This window comes from Malaclemys terrapin, chromosome 13, assembly GCF_027887155.1.
Source record: "Malaclemys terrapin pileata isolate rMalTer1 chromosome 13, rMalTer1.hap1, whole genome shotgun sequence".
Taxonomy (NCBI): Eukaryota; Metazoa; Chordata; order Testudines; family Emydidae; genus Malaclemys; species Malaclemys terrapin.
In genome coordinates, this window is record NC_071517.1 from 30,996,861 (window position 1) to 31,015,897 (window position 19,037).

Sequence of the window (19,037 nt, forward strand, 5' to 3'; positions counted from 1 at the left end):
TGCAGGCCCCGTTGACCCAGTGGCTAACCTGCCACTGGTTGTGGGGGGCAGGCAGAGAGGCTTGTGTTTCTCCCAGGATGGTTCATCTCAGCCCCCTGGGCTATGGTGTTAAAGGAACAGTGTAGCTAAAATTTGTCAACATTTTCATGTATGTTTTTGGTGTTTAAAAGAGGGGTGGGCTTTTTTTTTTAATTTTTTTGGCAAGTTATGTGCATGTGACATGCCTGCACTAGGCCTCATAGCAGCTCAGAAATTGGCTGGATCTGCTCTTGTGATTTTCTGATGGGTGCTCCCTTTCCTGTAATCCACTGGAAGTGGAATTCCACTCCATTGATTTATTTTAAAAATGGTATTTGTATTACTCCGGTTGTGCTTAGCACTCCATCATTTACCTGGGTAAACATACTGCAGATGGAGCTCATTGTGTTATTTAATGTATCGTTTTAATGGGGGGAAATGATGGAGAAATGATCATTCATTGATGCTTGCAGCTATGCAGTCGCACCTCACGGTGTTTTTTAGTGTAATATTTCCTATGTTCTGACTATGGTTTTGTAACATACCACTTTTATTTCAAATTGGTTCTTTGTATTTTTCCTATAGCACAAGTTTATCTTTTGCTGTAACAGGATTCCAGTGCTGTCTGATTTCCTGGGTTACCATCAACATTTCTTCCATTTCCTTTGATCCACCAATGACATCTGCCTTTCTCAATCACTGTTTTGCTTCTTTCTCCAGTGAGGAGATTGTTTACATTGGAGAGTTTTACCAGTTATACAGTCATAGAATCATAGAATGTCAGGGTTGGAAGGGACCTCAGGAGGTCATCTAGTCCAACCCCCTGCTCAAAGCAGGACCAACCCCCAACTAAATCAAATCAGTCCTAGCTATACTGATAAATTCCTCATGTGGATATTCTTATTCTGGAATGAGTGGCTTTTTTGTTTGGTTGTCTTAATGCCATTCCCAAAGGACATAAGTTAAACCAAAAAAGGCCCTTGTTCCAGAATATGAGCATCCATAGGGACTTATATCAGTATAACTGTAGTGGTTTAAACACACACACAGGATTGTCAACCCCAAATGTTCAAAAATCATGAGTCAGGCTCACCAAAAATCATGAGATTGGCTTTACATTTCATGAGATCATGTGAAAATAATAGCTTTGGGGTTCTTTTTATTTGCCTTCTGCTTTTTGAGCCATTAGCATGCACTGGGGTCACATTTTGAAACTTTCTCCACAGCCATAAGGGCTAGAAACTTCATTTTTCTTTCAGAAGGAAGGCTGAAATCATTACATTTCCACTTGACTCCAGGAGCTGGGGCTTTAAGAAAAACAATAATTACCATGAGACTCATGACACAAGCATGAGCATTGCCAACACTGCATATATTATCTTAAACCAAACTTTCCCATGTAGACAAAACATTAGTGCTTTTTCATGTCACCACTTGTAGTAGAACCTACTTCCCAAATATTGACTAAGGACACTGTCCTGTCTTATCTGAAGTACCTCTCGAAGGCAAATTTCTCCTGTAATTTCTACTAAATATAAACATTTGCATTTAGCTACCTATGCATGATAATGATATCAATGGGAATACTTGTACGTGGTATAAGTCATCCCCACAATACAACTCTACCTTCTGGAGCTGGTAATAGTGGGAGCGGATCAGTGTCATAATAGGTAGACACAAGGAAGTTCCATTACCTGTGTGGGGCTCAACAGACTTGCATTCCAGAATTTATCTGCATGCCCTCTGTGACAATCAGGGTCCAGATACCACAAGGGGAGAAGAGAAGGGTTAAATTGAACAGTTACATTAATTGATTGTATACTATGTCATTGTATTATACACATAGATCGAGTAAGATATTTTATGAGAGCTTGTAATGTTCTGAACTTGATAGGCATTATGAGCTCTGTATCCAGACCATGATTACAACTGTATGTATTTGTGCATATAGAATACTTATGCTCATAAACTTCAGCTCCGCCTCAGAACAGGGCAGGGAGCAGTCAGGGCTCAGGGGCACCTCCCAAGCCCATTGTTCACACAGAACCAATTCCAAGTGCCCATCCTTTATCCAGCCCAGAAAAAGACAACGATGGACCATTAGAGTTAATAGGAAGACACAGGCTAGAAGTTCCCCTCTCTGAATAGCCATGAGTCACCATGCCAGGAGGGAAAAGAAAAGGCAAAAGCTCTTAAAAACTGAGGGCTGGTCTACACCAAAAACATACATTGGCATAGCTACATTGCTCAGGGGTGTGAAAAATCCACATCTCTGAGCGACAGAGGCCTCATGTACACTATACAGTTTTGTCGGAAAAAGACAGCTTTTGCCAAAAAACCAGTGGAGGTGTACATACTACAAGGCTACTTTTGTCAGCAAAACTCTGTAGTGTAGACAAGGCCGTAATTAAGCTGACCTAACCCCTGGTGTAGACAGAGCGAGGGTGACGGAAGAGTTCTTCCATTAACCTAGCTACCGTCTCTTGGGGAGGTGGATTAACTCCAGTGACAGGAGAACCCCTCTGTGCTGCTGCAGCATTTTAAACTTAGACATAGCTTGAGATTTTCATCCAGAAACTGGAGGGCAGTCTCATGGTGGGAGTTGTCTGTGAATGCTGGATTCCCTCCACATGACAATGGGGTAGAGTTAGGGTTGCCAGGCGTCTGGTTTTTGATCGGAACGCCCGGTTGAAAAGGGGCCCTGGTGGCTCTGGTCAGCACAGCTGATCGGGCCATTAAAAGTCCAGTTGGCAGCACAGTGGGGCAGGCAGGCTCCATACCTGGCTCCATGCAGGGTCCTGGGAAGCGTCTGGCATGTCCCTCCGACTCCTAGGTGGAGGAGCGGCCGGGGGGGGCTCCGCTTTCTGCCCCTTCCCACAGGCATCACCCCAAGCAGCAGCTCTGCAGCTCCCATTGGACAGGAACCATGACCAATGGGAGCTGTGGGGGTGGCAAATGCGGGCAGGAGCATCCTGAGGAGCCCCCTGGCCCCCTCTGCCTAGGAGTTGCCTGAGGTCAGCACCACCCGGAGCCTGCACCCCGAACCCTCTTTTGTGCCCCAACCCCCTTTCCCAGTCCAGAGTCCATTTTTGCACCCCAAATCCCCCATCCCCAGCCCCACCCCAGAGCCCACAGCTGGAGCCCTCACCCCTCCTCCACCCCAACCCCCTGCCCCAGCCCCACCCTAGAGCCTGCAATCCCAGCCAGAGTCCTCACCCCCTTCTGCACCCCAATACCCTGCCCCAGCCCAGTGAAAATGAGTGAGTGAGCGAGGGTGGGGGAGAGGAAGCAATGAAGGGGGGGGGTGGAGTGAGTGGGGGTGGGGCCTCTGAAAAGGGGTGGGGAAGGAGCGAGGCCTCAGGGGGTAGGGGATGGGGCAAGGGTGTTTGGTTTTCTGCAATTGAGAGTTGGCAATCCTAGTTACAGTGGGAAATTATTCAAAGGCAATAAGTAACTTGTCTGAGAAAAGGGACTTTATCGAATATGGAAGTATAAAGGTTGCGTCTTGATGTTCAATTTCTGTGTAACTGGTATACATTTGCTTACCCAGACGGTTTCATCTTTCAATCTGTGATTTTTCTATTACATAAACTTTTCATTTATCCCAAGCAAGTGTCTGGTGTGTAAACTGTGTGGAGTGTGTGTGCCAAAATATGCTGGTATCTGGGGCTACAAACCAGAGGGGAACAGTCTCAGTGTCTGGTAATTGGGGATCCTAGTTTTCCATGATAAAACCCCAACATTCTCTGATTTAAAAAAATCTACATTTTTCTGCAATTAAAATGAAATGTTGAACTTCAGTTTCCCGAGCCACAATATATATATAGGTCTCAGTTGAGCACAATGTTTTATTGATATACAGTAGAACCTCCATTATCTGCTGCCCATATTAACCGAAACACCAGTTGCCCAAGGCTGACAACGGTGGGGCTTGGGCAGTCAGCCGCTGGGCGAGTTTGGCTTGGGTGGTCAGCCCCAGACAGCTGGGCCTCAGGGGGTCAGCCTGCGCCGCGGGCAGCTGGTGGTTTGGTTAATATGGAGAGCCAGATAATGGAGGCTTGGCTAAACGGGGTTTTTCTGTATACGTTTTTATTTTTTCACAAAAATGTAAAGACTAAAGATTCTCTAAAAACGCAAATCCCACATTTTCCCCCGGCACAGGGATTTCTAGGATCCCTGCTGGTAATTAAGAACTTGGGGAGGATGGATTTGGGGAGAGTCAGGACTAGAAGGGCTGTTGGTGTCACCCTGCTAGGGGTAACGAGGCTGTTGGAAGCCAGGGTGAGACCTTACACTCAGCGGCGGCTCCAGGCACCAGTGCTCCAAGCCTTCGGCGGCATGCCTGCGGGAGGTCCACCAGTCCCGCGGATTGGGCGGCAATTCGGCGGCGGGTACACCGAATCCACGGGACCAGGGACCTCCCGCAGACAAGCCGCCAAAGGCAGCCTGCCTGCCATGCTTGGGGTGGCAAAAAAGCTAGAGCCGCCCCTGCTTACGCTTGTCGGCTGGCTGCCAGTGTCAGGGAATTAATCCTAGCTGCACAGCAAAAAGGCCCCAAGGTTACAGGGCAGGTGGGGACAGAACCCCTTACCGGCCTGTGTGTTCCCCACAACCCTGCACACTCCCAGTGCTTTCACGGTGCTTGGTGTAGCCGTATTGAAAGGGGGAGGATCACACTGGGAGCAGGTTGGCAGAGTTGTCACTGCGATATGAGGAGAGGGTGGATTTCAAAGGACCAGCCAGGTTTCATTTTGGCTCCGAGTTCCGTAGGCTGTGTCAGCAGCGGTCCATCAGGGTGTCTTCCTGCCGTGGGGACTGTCTGCAGTCTTGGTGGCAGACCACACTGTGGTCTCCCCAGGGGTCAGTGAGGGGTCAGTGAAGGCAACGTCTCAGAAGGATGACTCAGCACGGGTGATGCAAGATGCAAGAAGACTCATGCAGCCAGATCAGTGCTGGTGAAAGTTACACTCAAAGTTTTGTCTGGCCGCACCTTTAAACTTGTAGACAAACACAGAAAGTAACTGCGTGGTCGCAGTGTTTAAACAAAGGCCCCAACCTGGCACAAGATTTCTGGGGTACAGCAGAGGTGCTCCTCTTTTGTCCGAGAATCACCCAGCATTCCCCCCAGGATGAAGTAGGCAGCCTTCCTAGCTTGCCTGTTGGGTCCTGATTGGTTAGTGTCATTTGTCAGCCCTCTGAAGAAGTAGGTTTTTTTTTCATACCCAGGCCAGAGTGGCTATCTCAGATAAGGCGGCGAAAAAAACGCACGTGAGATGAAATGTTCTCTGAGATCATGCAGTCGACCCGCAATGAAAGAGCTCATCTGAATGAGTGGAAGGACACGGTATCACAGTACAGATAAGCAGCCAATGAACGTGAGGACAGGAGGGATGAACGTGAGGACAGGAGGGCAGGGCCGGCTCCAGGCACCAGGCACCCAAGCACATGCTTGGGGCGGCACCTGGTAAGGGGCGGCAAGGGGAGCGCAGCGCGGCATTCTGCGGGGGTGGGCGCTACGGCGGCGTGGCGGGGAGGCGGGCTCCGGCGTGCGGCGCTCTGGGGGGGGGTTCCGGCGGCGCTCGGCGGGGGGCAGGCTCCGGCGGGTGGGGGGGCAGCACGGGGCTCGGCGCTGGGGGGGGTCCGGCGGCTCTCGGCACAGCGGGGGGGGCAGGCTGCGGCGCTCGGCGGGGGGGCGGCACTCGGCGTGGGGTTCCGGCAGCGCAGCGCTCAGTTGGGGGGGCTCGGGGGGCGGGGCTTTTTTTTGCTGCCTGGGGCAGCAAAAAAGCTAGAGCTAGCCCTGAAGGAGGGACACTCGAGATGAGAGGTGGCGGAGGAAGATCAGAGGAGGCAGGATGCAATTCTGGGGCTACTGTGCTATCAAACGGACATGCGCCGGCATCTGGTGGAGCTTCAGGAACGGCAGCAGGATCACAGAGTGCCGCTGCAGCCCTGAATAACCGCCCTCCCCCCTCCAAGTTCCATAGCCTCCTCACTCAGATGCCCAAGAACGCGGGGGGGGGGGGGAGAGAATGATCCGTAAACCCTGTCATTCCACCCCAATGGACAGCCCAAGCAAAAGGCTGTCATTCAACAAGTTTTGAAGTGGCCTTTTCCTTCCCTCCTCCCACACCCCACCCGGGCTACCTTGTCACTTCTCTCCCTATGTTTATAATTAATTAATAAAGAATACATGATTTTTAAATGATAGTGACTTTATTTCCTTTTAAAACAAGCTGTGATCGAAGGGGGGAGGGTGGGTTGCTTACAGGGAATGAGTCAACCAAGGGAGCAGGTTTTCATCAAGGAGAAACAAACAGAACTTTCACTCCGTAGCCTGGCCAGTCATGAAACTGGTTTTCAAAGCTTCTCTGATACGCAGCGCTTCCTGGTGTGCTCTTCTAATCGCCCTGGTGTCTCGCTGCACGTAATCAGCAGCCAGGCGATTTGCCTCAACCTCCCACCCAGCCATAAACGTCTCACCCTTACTCTCACAGAGATTGTGGAGCACACAGAAAGCAGCAATAACAATGGGAATATTGGTTTGGCTGAGGTCTGAGCGAGTCAGTAAAGTGCGCCAGCGACCCTTTAAACGTCCAAATGCACATTCTACCACCATTCTGCAGTTGCTCAGCCTATAGTTGAACAGCTCCTGACTACTGTCCAGGCTGCCTGTGTATGGCTTCATGAGCCATGGCATTAAGGGGTAGGCTGGGTCCCCAAGGATAACTATAGGCATGCCAACATCCCCAGTGGTTATTTTGTGGTCTGGGAAGTAAATCCCTTGCTGCAGCCATTTAAACAGACTAGTGTTCCTGAAGACACGAGCGTCATGAACCCTTCCTGGCCATCCCATGTTGATGTTGGTGAAACGTCCCTTGTGATCCACCAGTACTTGCAGCACCATTGAAAAGTACCCCTTGCGGTTTCTGTACTGGCTGCCCTGGTGGTCCGGTGCCAAGATAGGGATATGGGTTCCATCTACCACCCCACCACAGTTAGGGAATCCCATTGCAGCAAAGCCATCTACTATGACCTGCACATTTCCCAGAGTCACTACCTTTGGTAGCAGCAGCTCAGTGATTGCTTTGGCTACTTGCATCACAGCAGCCCCCACAGTAGATTTGCCCACTCCAAATTGATTCCCGACTGACCGGTAGCTGTCTGGCGTTGCAAGCTTCCACAGGGCTATCGCCACTCACTTCTCAACTGTGAGGGTTGCTCTCATCTTGGTATTCTGGCGCTTCAGGGCAGGGGAAAGCAAGTCACAAAGTTCCATGAAAGTGTCCTTACGCATGCAAAAGTTTCGCAGCCACCGGGAATTGTGCCACACCTGCAACACTATGCGGTCCCACCACTCTGTGCTTGTTTCCTGGGCCCAGAATCGGCATTCCATGGCATGAACCTGTCCCATTAACACAATGATCTCCAAAGTGCCGGGGCCTGCGGTTTGAGAGAATTCTATGTCCATGTCCTCATCACTCTCGTCGCCGCGCTGCCATCGCCGCCTCCTCCTCGCCTGGTTTTTCAGGTTCTGGTTCAGCATAAACTGCATGATAATGCACAAGGTGTTTACAATGTTCATGACTGCTGCCTTGAGCTGAGTGGGCTCCATGCTTGCCATGGTATGGCGTCTGCACAGGTAACCCAGGAAAAAAGGCGTGAAACGGTTGTCTGCCATTGCTTTCATGGAGGGAGCGAGGGAGGGAGAGGGGGCCAGATGACATGTACCCAGAACGACCCACAACAATGTTTTTTGCCCCATCAGGCACTGGGATCTCATCAAGAATTCCAATGGGCGGAGGAGACTGCAGGAACTATGGGATAGCTACCCACAGTGGTCCCCCTTTCAATACGGAGGCTTGAAAAATTTGCAGCTGCGGGAGGGAAAAAAGGGAGAGAAGTATTTAAAAAGATACATTTTACAAAACGTATAGCAAAAAAACTTCAGGACCAGACTCCAAAGAGAAACTGCTGAGTTCCAGTTCATTTGCAAATTTGACACCATCAGATCAGGATTAAACAAAGACTGTGAATGGCTTTCCAACTACAGAAGCAGTTTCTCCTCCCTTGGTGTTCACACCTCAACTGCTAGCAGAGCACCTCACCCTCCCTGATTGAACTAACCTCGTTATCTCCATACTGATTTATACCTGCCTCTGGAGATTTCCATTACTTGCATCTGAAGAAGTGAGGTTCTTACCCACGAAAGCTTATGCTCCCAATACTTCTGTTAGTCTTAAAGGTGCCAAAGGACCCTCTGTTGCATTTTACAAAACAACGCTTATACTCTTTCATGGTGAACAACACTATTCATATTACATAGCACATGTGATTTCGGTATAAGGTCGCATTTTGCATCTTAATATTGAGTGCCTGCGGCTTTGGTGTTAGAGATCACAGACGCAGGGCCGGGCAACAGAATTCGGCTTGCATGCGGCCATGGTAAGCCATTGTCTTTCGGCTTCTACACCCTTCATAAAAGCAGCGCCCTCCTTTCCCATACCAAGTAAAGCCCGTTGAGTGCTGCAGTTTTCATGTTAACGTGCAGCAGCAGCAGCAACAACCAAACTAACCCCGCCTTCCCAATCCAATTCTCTGGGATGATCGCTTTACCCCTCTCCCTGCGTGGCTGGTATCAGGGATGATCCCTACTAGCCAAACGCGAACAGCTCAGTGCCAATGGGCCCCCCTTCCCCCACCGCTTGGCTAACTGCAGGGAAGGATTTCTTTTCAGCCACAGGCAAACAGCCCAGTAGGAATGGCCACCTCTGTCCCCTTAATTAAATTGCTGTATTTCAACCAGGTTACCATGAGCGATATCACTCTCCTGAGGATTACACAGCGAGATAAAAAACAGATGTTGCTTGAATACCAGCAAACACCAGGACCATACACTGCCAGGCTTTGTCATGCAATGATACCAGATTACTTGCTACTAGCATGGCGTGGTAAAGTGTCCTACCATGGAAGATGGAATAAGGCTGCCCTCCCCAGAAACCTTCTGCAAAGGTTTTTGGAGTACCTCCAGGAGAGCTTCATGGAGATGTCCCTGGAGGATTTCCGCTCCATCCCCAGACACGTTAACAGACTTTTCCAGTAGCTGTACTGGCCGCGAATGCATCCCAAATCCTCAGGGCAAATTAATCATTAAAAAACGCTTGCTTTAAAACCATGTTTTATATTTACAAAGGTACACTCACCAGGGGTCCCTTCTATGGCTTCATGCTCTGGGATACCTCCTTGGGAGGGTTGGGAGGCTACTTCAATCAGGCTGAGAAAAAGATCCTGGCTGTTGGGGAGAACAGTGTGCTGTGTGCTCTCCGCAAGCTCATCCTCCTCCTCCTCATATTCCCCATCCGCAAAATCCTCAGGCATGGCTGAGAGTAACCCCTCATCGGAATCCATGGTCAGGGGTGGGGTAGTGGTGGCGCCCCCCCCCCCCCTAGAATTGCATGCAGCTCAGCATAGAAGCGGCATGTCTGCAGCTCTGCCCCGGACCATCCGTTTGCTTCTTTGGTTTTCTGGTACGCTTGTCTGAGCGCCTTAACTTTCACGCGGCACTGTAGTGAGTCCCTATTGTGGCCTCCCTCCATCATGCCCTTGGAGATTTTTTTCAAATGTTTTGGCATTTCGACTTTTGGAACGTAGTTCTGCTAGCAAGGAATCCTCTCCCCATATAGCGATCAGATCCAGTACCTCCCATACGGTCCATGCTGGAGCTCTTTTTCGATTCTCGGACTGCATGGTTACCTGTGCTGATGAGCTCTGCATGGTCACCTGTGCTCTCCGCGCTGGGCAAACAGGAAATGAAATTCAAAAGTTCGCGGGGCTTTTCCTGTCTACCTGACCAGTGAATCCGAGTTCTGATTGCTGTCCAGAGCAGTCACAATGGTGCACTGTGGGATAGCTCCCGGAGGCCAATACCGTCGAATTGTGTCCACACTAACCCTAATTCGAACCGGCAATGTCGATTTCAGCGCTACTCCCCTCGTCGGGGAGGAGTACAGAAATTGATTTTAAGAGCCCTTTATGTCGAAGTAAATGGCTTCGTTGTGTGGACGAGTGCAGGGTTAATTCAATTTACCGCTGCTAAATTCGACCTAAACTCATAGTGTAGACCAGGCCAAAGGCTCTCCTGAGGCATATCACAGCATCTCATGCTCTTTGAGAGGGCTGATGCAGCCAGGAGTGGTGTTCTGACTATAAGGACAGTTAAGCAGTGGAATGGGTTACCCAGGAAGAATGTGGTATCTCTGTCATTGGAGGTTTTCAAAGGAAGGTTGGACAAATGCTTGCCAGGGACGGTCCAGGTTTACTTGGTCTTGCCTTAGCATGTGGGGCTGAACTAGATGGTTTCATGAAGTCCCTCCCAGCCCTACACTTCTATGATTCTGTTATACTCCTTCCTCCTACCTGTGCCTGTCTTGACCATTTAGATTGTAAGAGCTTAGAGGTAGGGACTGTTGATTACTCTGTAAAGCACCTAGCACAATGGGTCCTCAGTCTCAAATGGCCCTAGGCATTCCTGGAATAAACATGATTAATAAACCCTTAGTGGTGACCTCGGTGCAGTTAAAGCAGATGAACTTCTCAAATGCCTGGCACATGGGACAATCAGACATGACAGTCAATTGATACAAGGGTGTATGCAGGGACTTGGTGACTCCCATCTGCCTTGCCAGGAGGTTCCTCATTTATCTGTCATATCAGCCCTTAGCTTTTAGACCTCTCTGGCAGCGAGAGGCTGGTGAATACCTCGAGCCCTGTTGAAACCTGCTGGGACTTGTTAAATCTGGTATGGACTTTTGGCTCCAGGACAAACCCCCTCAGCAGTCCCCTGAAAATCGCCTACTTGAGATGGTTCTACTACAACCATTTCCCTTCCCCATCCCTGGGGAGATGGGACAACCTGGATCAAAACATGGATGCTATTCTGCCTCACTAGGATTTAACTTCCACTTTTTAAAGGATGCCTTTTTGCCTCTCACTGCTTCTTTTACTTTGTTGTTTAGCCACGGTGGCTCTTTTTTGGTTCTCTTACTATGTGTTTTAATTTGGGGTATTCTTGTTTTTATGTTGTGATCCGGGAGCCCGGGCTGAGCAGCTGCTGCTTCCGGGGGTCTGTGCTGGGGAGAGCCTGTCATTATTAACCCTTCCATGCCCAGCCGGAGGGGACTTACTCCAGCAGGGACCAGCCCTCTGGGCAGCCCTGGGCTCTGCCTGCACCAGATCCTTGGCCGGAGCCTCCAGGTGAGTGAAACACCCCAGGAGAAGTGCTGGGGACGGGCAGGAAAGTTTTAATTTGGGATATGCATCTTGGCTAATAGCTGATGCACCTATCCTGAGGGACTGATCTAATTCTTTGTTGAACCCATTCATCGTTTTGACCTTCAAAACATAATGAAGACACATCTACAACCCCAAGATGCCTGGACAACCACAGGAATTCTAAAAGCATGAGTTATACACCCTGAAATCAAGACATTTTAATAAATACATGATATTTTGTTCTTATGCGCCTCTTTGTTCCTGAGCCTTTAGGGTGCAGTATGGTCTGTTCCACCAGAGCTGGAGCCTAAACACCTGAATGAATCTTAGTCTACCCTCATACTGTTCCTGGGCTTATTCAGAATATGAAATAAGAGAAATCCAAAGTGTGATTCCAACTGGTTCCCTTGCATACAGGTCAGTCAGCCCTTTGAATTGGTGGGAATGGATTTAATGGCGCCATTCCCAGCAACAAAGGAGGGAATACTGGTATATACTGACAGCCACAGACTATCTTACAAGATGGGTTGAAGCATTTCCACTTTGAAATAAGTTGGCATCTGAGGTGTGAAAAAAAATGTATAATTTTGTACAGCGACTTGGATGTCCACAGCATATACTGACATATCGTGAGCCAGAATTCAATAATGAGGTAAATACTTTTTTCTGAGGTTGTTTTTGATTATGTCTACAACCACACTTTCAGATCACAGATAGGTGATAGTGAACATGGGCTTCATTGCCCTGATGAGTTTTTCTTTATGGGCATTTTTGCTGACAAGTTTTTATGAACTCCCACTCAACTTTGGCAAGGATTACTGCTGGTCACCCCATCCGGGTTGCTATAACATTTTATTCTTTGGTCTCTTTTTACCTACCAAACCTGTTCAAAGGAAAGTTTATGGCATAACATTTTTTCTTTCAGACATTTGCAAAAAATTGGGAATACAATGTAGCTTCACCAGCCCATACCACCCACAAACCAATGGATTGGCTGAAAAACACAAACAAATCCATCAAAAGGTAATTTTACAGCTGGGAAAATTACAATATTAATAGCAAAGAGAATGCACTATGACAAAAACTACAAACTGCTTCAAAATTTTAGTACATTGCAAGTCCACTTGTCTTTTATTTCAAGAAAAAGTAATCGTACCAATAAACTAGGATGGCCTCTTTACACCTTTTGGATTGCATACAATTTCTCTCAGTAAAGACAGTCCTTTCCCCTCCCCCCACAAATAATCCATCACCATTTGTTATAGAGCATTGCGGAAGTTGGTTGATGACACTGGGAGTAACTGGGACAAATTGCTTGGTGACATTTTATTTTCTTTGCAATCAAAACCAAACACAACAACCAAAATGTCACCCTTTTGACTACTGTATGGCTTTGAAGCAACATTCCCAGACCAAGTCTCAGAAAATTACATGGTAGGTATCTTTAAGAACCATCAGCTTTCAGGTGCATATGTTATTCTGTGATTGTTCATTTTACAAACACAACTCCTTCTCCATTTGTTTACAAAGCCAACAGATTTTGAGGAACTTGATGAACAATTCTACAAAGAGTACATCATAAATATGGAATCCTGATGTGCTGCTGACATTGAATTGGCTCTTACTAATATTTCTAAAGCACAAGAAAAGCAATAGATGCAGTATGCCAAAACTAAGACTCGTAAACATGGGAAAATAATATTTGAGGTTGGGGACAGTGTCATGTTACTGAATGCAAGAAGGAAAACAAGAAAGGGAGGGTTGCTGCAACCTACCTACTGTGGACCATACAAATTCACCACTGTAGAGGGTAAAAGAGTTAAATTAGAAACCATCTCATGGAAACTTTTAGGATCTATGTACGGTATCTCCCACTTAAAACTATTTAAAGAGTCTCCAACATTAGCTGCTGAAAACAGATTACAGGAAAACATGGAAATGGAAACTGCTGTGGATGACACTATGAAAAAAGTCACCTCAGAAGAGGTAGGAGAAATGGGAGGCAATGTATCTCACAAGCCTCACAACAGCCAAGTGATAAAGGTGGAGGTCACAGACACGAACAAAGAGGAGTGTTTTTTGGCAGAAGTTGCAAGCAGTGATCCAATCCAAACTACGACCCTCCCAAAAGAAAAAGTATTTGCAAACAAGTTAATTTTTTGGAGTAATTGACAGTAGTGAATAAATCAAGATTTCTATTTACAGTTTTTGTCACATCATTTGACAAAATTGTATTGATTTTTTCAGAGAGCATGGAGGACTACTGCTTATACTGCAATGATGTGACTTGCAAAAAACCCAAAACAAAAATAAAGATGGCATGATGGTAAGAAACACAAAATGGGGTATGAGAAACACACACCATATCTCCAATGAGATATTACCTCAGGAGATTGCTGGAATCTACCCTCCCTTTGATCAGAAACCTCTCTCAGTGAAGGCAACAGGACAAGTGCATTGCTGCCTGGGTCTGCCTGCTGAGTTGATGAACTGTAATGGGCAGAGATCGCACCAGCATAGAAGTATATTGAAGGCGAACCCTAAGGAAATTAAGATTTTAAATTATCCTCCACATGTCCTGCGTCCCACTAACATGAATCTAGGCAGGGTCGTTTGGAAGCTGAACACTTTATGCTTCCATCCCACACCACTGTCAAATTTTAGCAAATTAGGACAAGTCAGCACATAAGAACATGAAGAATGTATCAGTAACTGCTAATGGTAACAATTCACTACCTCTCCCTACTACAGGTAGCAAATTCCTATAAGTAGCAGTTTCACACAGCTGTAAGAAACCGCCCTCTGTAGGGATTAGCTACATCAGATAGCAGTTTCTAGCAAAGTAGGACCTGTTGCTGCTACAGGTAGCACATCCCTACAGATAGCATTTTCTTACACCATAGGATGTGTGAAACGACTATCTGTAGATCATACTCCCTGCAGCGACAGGTCCTACTTTGCTAAAAAATGCCCCCTGATGTAGCTAATTCCTACAGATAGCAGTCTCACATGTCAAACCAACCTGATAGCTTTCTTTGACAGGGTAACAAGCCTTGTGGATGGGGGGAAGTGGTTGACATGGTCTATCTTGCCTTTAGTAAGGCTTCTGATACTGTCTCCCATGACCTTCTCATAAACAAACTATGGAAATGCAACCTAAATGGAGCTAAAATAATGTGGGTGCAAAACTGGTTGGAAAACAGTTCTGAGAGAGTAGGGCTGGAAGGGCATAACGAGTGGGTTCTGCAGGGATCAATTCTGGATACATTTCTGTTCAATATCTTCATCAATGATTGAGATAATGGCATAGAGAGTACACTTATAAAGTTTGTGAACGATACCAAGCTGGGAGGGGTTGCAAGTGTTTTGGAGGATAGGATGAAAATTCAAAATGATCTGGACAAACTGAGGAAATAATGTGAAGTAAATAGGATGCAATTCAAAAAGGAGAAATGCAAAGTACTCCATTTAGGAAGAAACAATCAGCTGCCCGCATACAAAATGGGAAATGACTGCCTAGGAAGGAGTACTGCGGAAAGGGATCTGGGGTCATAGTGGATCACAAGCTGAATATGAGTGAACAGTGTAACACTGTTGCAAAAAAACTGAACATCACGCTGGGATGTATTAGCAGGAGTGTTGTAAGCAAGACAAGCAGCACTGTTGTGAGCAAGACACACTACACTACTGCACTACTCTGCACTACTCTGCGCTGATTAGGCCTCAACTGGAGTATTGTGTCCAGTTCGTGGCGCCATATTTCAGGAAAGATGTGGACAAATTGGAGAAAGTCCAGAGAAGAGAAAAAAAAATAGATTAAAGGTCTAGAAAACATGACCTATGAGGGAAGATGAAAACTGTTATCATGTTTCAAATAATGTAAAAATCAAGTAGCAGTTTTTTACATCTGCAGTTTCTTACAACCTACACATATCAATAACTGCTACAGATAGCACATTTCTACACATAGCAATTTCACACATACTATAGTGCAAGAAACTGCTACCGGTCGGCATTTGCTACATCAGGTAGCAGTTTTATACAATAGTAGTTTCTTACAATCCTAGGTATCAGTAACTGCTAACAGTAGCACATTCCTACGGGGAGCAGTTTAATACACTACACCCGGCCCGGGGCGTTCGCTCTCCCGGAGCTGGCTCGGCTCCTGCAGGTGCTCAGGGGAGCAGAGCCTGGGGGGGGGTCAGGGAGGGCAGCAGCTCTGGGACTCGCAGACCCCCGCCCCCCCGGGAGCAGAGCTGGGGCGAGGAGGGGCCGTTGGTGCAGCGTCTCTTTCCTGCCCAGCCCCAGCCCTTTCCCCTGGGTCTCTCCCCTCACCTGCAGGCTCCGGCTCAGGGCCTGGTGTTGGCAGAGCCCAGGGCTGCCCCAGGGGTTGGGTCCAGCCACTGCAGAAAGTCCCCCCACCCCCACCCCTGGCTGGGCAACAGCAGCTCAGGCCGGGCTCCCGATCACAATGGAGGCAGCAGCAGCATCTGACCCAGGAAGCTCAACCCCCTCTATCCTGAGCGGAGAGAGCAAAGCAGTCTCCTCCTCCCCCTTTGCAACAAGCAGGGCCCCCGGTGCCATAGGAATTGGTGGGACACAGTCCCAGCTCGGTAACAGCTGCCCAGCAACACTGTAGCCAGGGCCAGGTGTATCAGCACAAAGTGCTGCCCTCCCCTTTTGCTACTGGGAGCGATTTCTGCCACGCAGCGTAGCAGTTTGGTAAACTGTTTGTTAACTTGCCTGTCCATGGGGTTGCGAATCAGGAGGGGATGGGGTATGTGGTCAAAAACGATCCCGATCTGCTTCCTGACCAGAGTGGCCGCTTTCATTGCATTCGTGAAAGGGGAGGTAGGGTTTGTAGGTATAGAGCGTGCCCCTGAGCCCAAGTTGAGACCACAGTGGCCCCTTTTCATTTTTTCCACTGGCTTCTCCTTGCTTAGTTCCAATGACTGGGCTGCTCATGCACCTGTCACTGGTCCAGGGATGGTTGCAAAACGGGAGGGATGGGGTTGTGGTGGAAAACACTCCCGGTCTGCTTCCTCTGGGGGGATGGTTGCGAAACGGGAGGGATAGGGTTGTGGTGGAAAACACTCCCGGTCTGCTTCCTCTGGGGGGATGGTTGCGAAACGAGAGGGATGGGGTTGTAGTGGAAAACACTCCCGGTCTGCTTCCTCTGGGGGATGGTTGCAAAACGGGAGGGATGGGGTTGTAAAATTCTGCCCCCTGCTCAGACCCTGACAGCCCCCCGCTGCGATTTGCCCCCCTTAAGCCTTTTAAACCCCCCCAAAGAGGAGGCAGCAAATCGTTAGCAGAAGTAAGGGCAGAGAGAGGGCAGAGAGAGGGCAGTGGCTACAAAAAACGAAGGTTACTGGGCATGCTCAGTTCGAGTGAGCATGCTCAGTACACCCAAAGTAGCAAAACGGGAGCGAGAGCACTTTGTGCTGATACAGCCCACCTGGCTGAGCAGGAGACTGAGACAAGCCGTGGGGTCCCCTCAAACTGGAGCGATAGGTAAAGCTCCCCCTGGATTTCAGCACTGACAGGGACATGCTGGCTCTATCATCCACAGCAGGTCTGAAAGGAGTGAGGCAGGGCCTGGTGTTAATGAACAGTGCAGTAGGGGATCCTGTCATTAGAGACTGCACCATAATGCACACCCATGTGGGGCAGAATTAACACTGTCCGGGCACCTTGATTTTGGCCTAACTCTGAGCGCTTGACTGAGCAACCTTAATGACCGTCTTCAGCATTCACATCGCACTCCCCATCAGGACCCGGCCCAGGCCCAGGAAGCTAATGATCCAACCAGAGCACCAAATTTGGTGATGAATCCTGGTCACATGGTGCATATACTAAGAAGAATGTAGTGTTTTGTGCATCGTATGGATATAAATCCTCTCTGATCCAGTTCTTCTATATAATTATCTAACTTGCAGAGCTAATCCCCTCCAACTTTGCCCCTGCGCCTTCTAATCATCAAATATTGCCATGACATCTACGGTGACCATACGTCCCGTTTTGGCTGGGACAGTCCCTTTATTAAGCCCTGTTCTGGCCATCCCAACTGTTTTGGCAAAAGTGGGCATTTTTCCCATTTGCTCTTGTCAACTTCACCAATTGGCAAGAGCAAACGGGACAAATACCCAGATTTGTCAAAAAAGTGGGGTGCACAGGAACATGTAGGGGGATGAGCAAAGATGCCATCCCCGGGCAGGGGGGCAGGCAGGGCTCAGGTGAGCAGCAACGCCAGTCCCTTGTGGGGAGGAGGGCTCAGGCCAGCCCTGCGTGAGTTGGGGAGGGAGCCTCAAGCTAGCCCCTCATGGTGTCCCATTTTCCCTTCAGGAAATATGGTCACCCATGTGATATCAGAGCCCCACAAATACAAATAAAATAGGTTACTCTGTTGAGTTTGTGAAATATTTCTGGGGCTGGGGGGAGAGGGTCGAGGGGCTGCACTGTGGGAACTCGTTGCTGAAATTACCCCACATTCCATGAGGAATTGCCAATTTCAAGACATTGGGTGCATGTGGGCTTGAGAGCAGCCAGAAGAGTCATCGTTTAACCAGATTCTCTCCCTTAACTATAACATAGCTGGTTCACACCCCCACCATCCCCATCCCAGACAGACCTCCCCAGCTAGGCCTCTTACACACCCAGTCCACCCCCTCCAATTCTCCACCCTCACCCCCTATGCAGGGGTGACATGTACCTTACTTTGCAATTCCTTATCTTCAGACATTACAGTTTAGCCACTCTCTGCTTTCTGGAAGGTGCTACTTTTAGCTGCCCCTCTAGTGACAGATGCATAGCAGCGTTGCAAAAAATGCCATCTTGTCCGGCTCAGGCAGGCTCTTTTTAAACAGAGGGCAAAAGGAGAAAGATAGGAAAGGGAAGGAAAAGGATACAGGAGGGACGGGGCGGCAGCAGGAATTCGTTTCCCATCTGAAGTGCAGCTCAGAACCTAGCCGAAGACAGGGGAGATGGTGATGTCATTGGTTCCCTCTCTCTGGTCCGATCATGATGCTATAGATGGGGCTACTATAAGGTGGGTGCATAACTGGCTGGATAACCGTACTCAGAGAGTTGTTATTAATGGTTCCCAATCCTGCTGGAAAGGCGTAACGAGTAGGGTACTGCAGGGGTCTGTTTTGGGACCGGCTCTGTTCAATATCTTCATCAACGACTTAGATATTGGCATAGAAAGTACGCTTATTAAGTTTGTGGATGATACCAAACTGGGAGGGATTGCAACTGCTTTGGAGGACAGGGTCATAATTCAAAATGATCTGGACAAATTGGAGAAATGGTCTGAGTTAAACAGGATGAAGTTTAACAAAGACAAATGCAAAGTGCTCCACTTAGGAAGGAACAATCAGTTTCACACATACAGAATGGGAAGAGACTGTCTAGGAAGGAGTACGGCAGAAAGGGATCTAGGGGTTATAGTGGACCACAAGCTAAATATGAGTCAACAGTGTGATGCTGTTGCAAAAAAAGCAAACATGATCCTGGGATGTATTAACAGGTGTGTTGTGAGCAAGACACGAGAAATCATTCTTCCGCTCTACTCTGCTCTGGTTAGGCCTCAGCTGGAGTATTGTGTCCAGTTCTGGGCACCGCATTTTAAAAAAGATGTGGAGAAATTGGAAAGGGTCCAGAGAAGAGAAACAAGAATGATTAAAGGTCTTGAGAACATGACCTATGAAGGAAGGCTGAAAGAATTGGGTTTGTTTAGTTTGGAAAAGAGA